This window comes from Manduca sexta, unplaced genomic scaffold, assembly GCF_014839805.1.
Source record: "Manduca sexta isolate Smith_Timp_Sample1 unplaced genomic scaffold, JHU_Msex_v1.0 HiC_scaffold_3831, whole genome shotgun sequence".
NCBI lineage: Eukaryota > Metazoa > Arthropoda > Insecta > Lepidoptera > Sphingidae > Manduca > Manduca sexta.
This window is the reverse complement of record NW_023594943.1, coordinates 1-7,159: the sequence shown is the minus strand read 5'-3', so window position 1 is coordinate 7,159 and position 7,159 is coordinate 1. Positions and strand designations below refer to the sequence as shown.

General features: G+C 35.2%; 1 pseudogene; it reads left to right on the top strand.

The window, feature by feature from the left end:
- The first annotated feature begins 5,133 nt into the window (after nt 1-5,133).
- Nucleotides 5,134-7,097, top strand: LOC119193257 (annotated as a pseudogene).
- Nucleotides 7,098-7,159: the final 62 nt, after the last annotated feature.

Genomic DNA, 7,159 nt, shown 5'->3' with positions numbered 1-7,159 from the left:
ATCAGTAACGTAGCTTGCCATTGAGGGTCCCTATATCAATATTTGTTGGGGGCTCTTCAGGGCAGTGCAAAATTTTGGGTTCCCGCGCAGTTTAATGTAGGCATGGGGCAAGAGGGGCCCCAGAGCTCAGGGGCCCCGTATCAATGATACGAATAATACAGCAGTAGTTACGCCCCTGCCACCCATACATGATTATTGTGGTACCAAGATGAAGCTTGTTTACGCGTCAATACCATAAAATAGGTAAATATTGACCTCACTCCATCAAATATCGACAAGTCACCAATTCTATTATTGTGATCACAACAAGGCGACCTATATAGCAGGTTGGCTTTGTATTTAAAAATAACTTGTATATTTCGATATCATCATCCATACATAATACTAAATTACATGTACTATTCATATTACATAATACTATAAATATATTTTGTATCATGCAAATGGCGAAGCGCAGACATATTGGAAACTAAAGTGGTATTGCGTGATCAATCATTTTAGAAAAATCCAATTAAACCGGTGCCGCAATATGAAATGAAATGAAATGATTTATTTGAATCTGTAAAATGTTATACATTATTTAGATTCCGTCAATATTAACTCTACCACCAGTTCGGAAAGCAGTTTTCACCAGAGAAGAACGGGCAAGAAACTCTGGTGTTGCTCTTTTCAATCAGTTTAGGGTAAAGACTACAGTACATGATAAAGTGAGAAGAGAAAAAAAAAGTTTAGAGCAGTTCATTTATAGGCTCGTGAAATAAGGAATAAATTAATTTAAATTTTTATATGACTGCACAACCCTCTCAGGAATCATGAAATTTCTCTATTATCCCTATGATTATTTCCTCCCAGCACCTCTAGCAATTAGAAATTAGAAATGTAAGCGAAATAGGCAGAACAGTCCACACATGCACATCGATTACAATGTACACTGGTACAGTAAGCCACAAGAGCGGCACATTAACTTGAATTGAAATATTCATTTCTATTCATCTAAAATAAAGTAAACCTTCTTAAGTTTATCAAAGTGAAAAAACGATTGTCGATACGGACAAAAATTTTACTGGCGATTTGAATCAGTTGCTTTTGTGGCTGACTGTACATAGAAAATATATGAATTTCATGATGGATGGAATACATTTTTAAAGCTCTTATTATAGAAGAAAACTGGATGTACTTTATACCCGCCTTGATACCGACCATAATCTTCTACACGAGAAAACTATATCAAAGTGATTCTTTTCAATGCTCGATTTTCATAATCTCACATTGAATTGGTACCTACAGACACGTTACAACTTCAGTCCTTGCAACCGATATAAGAGAACCAATACTAACTTCTATAATATCTATAAGCAATACTAACTTCTATCTCAATTTTTCGTCATCATAATATTATTATAACTTACGCGAGACATTAAATTACTAGATAGCAACACGGATTTACTCATGTAGTCGTAGTTGGATTCGCCGACATTTCAACCTATTAATGGAGAGGCGTCCGCGACGCAACGTCCTCCTAGCACTCGCCCACGAAGATTACCTCCTTTATCATCATCATCAGTCACATAAAGTGGCTAACCTATGCTCAGCAGTGGACTCCCCGAAAGATTTCCAGACGGACCTGTCGAAAGCGGATGCATCCAATGATCACCTACTTAATAGGTTAAAATTGGTCGGCGATTCCGACCACGAATACGTTAGTAAAATCTTATTCCTATCTACTAATTTCTTTATCATGTTCAAACCTGGTTAGCTTTCGTGAAGAAAGTGTCTTCTATAATAGAACATCAAAACGAAGTGAAAATTGATCTTGTAGTGAATGGTATAAAACAACTGCTGAAGTGTCGATAAAATCGATACGACCCAGAAAGAAAAATTTCAAACAATTCCTTTGTTTCAGGACGTGCCTGTCGAGCAACTGGAAAAGTTGAAAATGGGTGAGTGTGAAATGTTTTTCTATGTTGAGAAAAATAAACTTTATGGTTATGTAGTTAGAATTCAAATCTACATAGTTACGTGGGAATATATATGTATATATAGGTATTACAAATATTGTACGAAACAGAAACATATTTTTTTATATAACACAGTCTCTCAGTTCGTTTCTAGTTTAGATGTTATTGTCTTTAGGTGATGTACGATGTAATCACCAAATGTGTCGTAGTGGTGCCTGGCGATGACGAGATATTTATGAATCACGGTCGCACGTTCAGTCATCTGTATTTGGACAAATGTTTGCTTTAACCACCAACATTTGTTTTAGATAAGAACAGCGCGTAACTAGCTTGGGCGAAAGTATTAATTAGATATACTATAGTGTATTATAATATCAAGCTGAAGAGTTGTTTGTTTGAACGCACTGATCTCAGGAACTACTAAAGCGTTTTTGAATTGTTTTGAACTAATTGGAAACTTCCTTACTCTTAGCAATAGGCATCATTTTTATCCCGTGAAAAAAATTCACACGAGCATATTCGCAGCCAAAAAACTAGACTCATAGATCGGTATTGAAAAATGTGCGATAGCCTCCCGTAATTCAAGATAATCGCACTCTGTCTGTTCGATGCGAAGTTAAATGTTTGTTTTCATTTCAAACGACATGTCCAAAACGATTAAAATACTATATCAAAATATAACTCTAATTCATTAACAATAACATAAAATAACAGAATAATTCACATAATCATTTTTTACTTTAATTCATCAGTGGGTTTCCTTTAACTGAATCCAGTAATTAAGCCAATTAACCCTCGATTAAACTGATTAAATACGCATTGACGACTGGCTGAGCGTCTGAGGACCCCTCGGTAGGTGCTTAAATTTTTACGCGAATTTCGCCTAACCTTCGCGGTCCTAATTTAATAATCTAATTTTACATTACATTGGAGTTGTAGGGGCCGAAGGTTTGTTGGATTATTATGAGCAATTATTTATATTGAGGTTTTAGTTTGTTTTGTTTGTAAATCGTTAAATTATTTTTCTTTATTTTTTTTTATTTAGCAGAGCAAGTTCCTTATTACTATCGGCCAAACTTTATGGGGGCGACTGTCGGTTATTTTGGGGACACAGTGCCTTACAACCCTACCTAAATCGCTTAAACTAATGTTAGTTTTATTTATTTTCTTTTATTTCGTTTCTAGGCGATCAATTGTATATTATATTATTTATTTCAATGGATCCGCAATAATGAAGTTAACAAGCATTAATTAGCTCAAAATTAATATTTACATTACACATTATTCCATGTTTAATTATTAATATGTTTGATGTTTCATTTAATTACGTCAGATTATAATTTTCCCAACAACTCTCGCCGTATTGTAACTTTTAATTAAAGCAGTGTTTATTAAATACTAACCTTCGTTCACAGCTCCTCCCTCTGGGAAATATTTTAACGGAACTTGTCTCGTCCTGCATTTTAGACTGTTTCCTAATTTTCTACCAGATCCATTTAGAGGTTTATGTGAATTTTTGAAAATTAATCAACAATCAAAAATATTTTCCTCATGCAAATTATATATTAAAAGATTAGGAAAAAAAGGAACAATACAAAAATAATATGTGATTATTGTGAAATATATAATATGTGATTTCTAGCCAGTGTAACTAATGGACATAATAAAACTTGACATCTCGCGTCTCAGGATGGCGAGCGTAGTGGAATACCAAACAATACTTTGTAATTCAAGGAGTTTGATGGTGTTACTACTGTTTATTGGCGGACGTATCGCTTACTATCAGGCGAACGGCAAGCTCATCTCGTCATTCAAAGCAATAAAAAAAATATCGGAAACACCAAGATCTGGAAAAGTCATATTTAATAAACTCCCGCTGATTTATTTGTACGTAAACACAAGTGGTTTAAAGTAGGTATTTGTATTAAATCCATTTTAATTGCAATGTCGAACACACAGTGATATTGCGCATAAAGACGACGTAGACCTTTGAAGTTCTAAACCCGTAAATCCCTGTAAATTGCCTTTCAAACGCTCTCTGAACTTTACCAATACTGTGAGATTGCAATCCAATTATAAAGCACGTGCATGTGGTAAGTTAGTTAATTTCACTTATATTGTATCGAGACCTCGCAGAAATCTGATAATAGATTTGATATTAACGGTTGATAGACGTTTGTTTTAAGTTTAGGCACCGCGCAGACTGTCAAATTGTTGCACGAGAACAACTGTGATGCTATGACTAATTGCTTGAACTAATAAAATTTCTGAATGAATATTTTTTTATTAGTAATTTATCGCCTGTCTTCGGACAAACGGCTAATGTAAATTATAATCAACCTTTGATACAACGGAATTAAAATGAAATTAGAAAAACAAAATTTTCATATCTTTTAAACTGTTCTAGTCACATATACGCTCTACGCTTAATTCGACAAAATTCACTAGGATTAAGGAATTAGATACCTTTTATAGAGATTTCTAACACAATAAAAGTGATAATGTTCCCAAACTACGTGTGTTGAGCACAATTAAGGTTATAATAATGTCATAAACACTTGTAGATACGCGAAAGCTATCTAGTTATTACAAAATAAGGATCATTTTATAGTGTTTATGCAGACGGTAAAGATAACTTCAGAATTATTGTTCTGCTTTAAAATTATTGTAATTATTAAGTATTAATAAAACACAATCGAAATCAGAATAGAAAAATTAAGACACCGTATTTTTGTTTTAGGTACGTTTAGTTTTTGTAATTTTATTAATTGCGCAAAACAATACAAAAAATTGCAATATGCTCGCAGACTCCCTAGCCCTCAACATATTCCCGTACCCAATTAAACCACAATTTATCACAAGGATAATATAACCCACATAAATGTTGTGGCGAAATGACTTCCCAAAGGAACGAGGTCGAAAGCAAAGCAAATTTGTAAGACGCACCGGCCAAACTTCGTTAGTTCATTCGTATCACATTTGATCGGACACAATTTGTCCAGGGTAAGACAAATTACCACTTACAGGCAGGATTCGGCGTGTTGTGATATGCCGTAATTGGTAATTTGTTGTTACTTTATTATAAATAGGGTCACTGATTTTAAAAGTTGGCTCATTAAACGTAAAACTAATAACAACATTTAATTTAAGGTAGTTATAAATAATCACGAGTCCTTAGTGCAACGGAAACGCTACCCGCAAACCGGTTCCCTATTGTTCGACGCACTACGTACGTCATCTGACCAGGTGTGCGTGTTGGCAGGCAGCGGTGGCCGGTCATACGCCGCGCTCAGTCGGTACGCACATTCTAACGCGCTGGCTCGTGAATTTATATCTCGCTTTGATTGATTGACACGGTACGAACGAAATAACCTACAAAGTTGGCCGACGTCACTTAGAATATTACAAAATGCGGAAACAAGTGTTGACTATAGAGCCACAGAATGAACTTCAATTCAACACACTGTACGAGCAGGACTACACAAGCTACATACGGCTTACAAACCCCACGAATGATAGAGTTATTTTCAAGATAAAGACAACTGCACCAAAGTATTATTGTGTACGTCCCACTTTGGTGAACTTGAACCTAAGTCAAAAGTGGAAGTTGCAGTAACGCTTCAACAAGTCTATATTGATCCGTGTGAAAATTACAAACACAAGTTTATGGTGCAAAGTGTTATTGCTCCTGATAGTAAAACTCATATGTATGAAGTGTGGAAAGAGGTAAGCCCTGACCAGGTCATGGAATACAAATTGAAGTGCGTTTTCGAGACTCCGCGTGGTCCTTATGCTATCGAAAATGATTTCACTGAGAACGAAGTAACCGAGGAACGGGTTGCAGTTACAGATAAATCAAAGACCACTGCGAAATCTGAAGAAGATCTCGTTCAGAATGAAGAAAAGAGGAAGGATGATAAACACAGAACAGGAACTTTAAGCGCAAACACGGCAAAATATTTGTCTAAATCTGAAAATGCGAAAAGTGATCCACCAAACACGATTACGGAAACAATTCTTGCGTCGGAAGAAGAAAGCAAATTAAGACGTGAAAATCTGACAATTAACACGGGAGCTAGACCGCCTGCGTCAGTCGGCGAGCGGGGTCGATCGGGTGTCGCGTGCGCATTCTTACGGGCCCGAGAAGAACGCGCAGGTGGCTTTGTTGACATGGCTAGGCACCGCGGTGGGCATGGCTATAATTGGTATCATCATTGGAAAGTTTGTTATGTGAACTAATCCTACCGCGACCTGGCAACACTCACAAACACCGCTGTGTCTGCACTCCCAACGCATCACTCGCAAGACATTGTTTTTTAAAGCAACTTGTCCAACCTTATGGAATACCGTTATTGTTTTCTATTAGGAATTCTTTAATTGGGTTAGTGCTAATATTAATTTTCAACTGATAATTCAGAGTATCCGCGATCAAAATTTTCAAACAAAATAACAATAAATCTTTATATTACTTAATAATATATAAATACTTAGTGGTCATTTCATATTGAGAACATTTTATTAGTGCTAAATCTTAACAACAGCTGCAGTATTCCGTAGAAAAAACTAAAATTAACTTTTCTTCGAATAATTAATGATAAATAGATATTGTAAAAACGACATTGATAAAAATTATAATATTTTTGAATTGTTGTGGTTTAAATGGGTTTATTGGCCTAAACTTACATATCACTGTCCCTACCATAAAAGTAGTACTAAGTCTATTATACTAGTTATTTTGTCACTTTCCGTCATAGGACGTATACTGTAGGGGTGACAGAGACTAAACATGTAATATTACATAAAATGACGGGTAGGTATTATAACATGTTTCTTATCTATGTTTTGGCTGTCGATATTTTAGTCCACTTCGGGTTAAAAGTTATTAATTTAAATAAAGTTATGTTAATATTTTAATCGCTGGAGTACTTTTTAAAAGAACAAGATCTTACCAAATGAATATTGAAATGAATTATTGTACAAGTATTTGAACTAAGAAGTTCTATGAGTACTATTTTTAACGTAATGTTCGTTACTTTTAAATATACCGTAGTTCCAAGAATCCGGTCTATTGTTAGTTTCCCTACGTAACAGTGGCGAAGGGGTCCGCATAACACGATTCCTACCGGCTTCCTTTTATGTAGAATTTCTGTAGAATCTAATTAACATCAGAAGGATTTGCAGATCGCATTTATATATTAGTA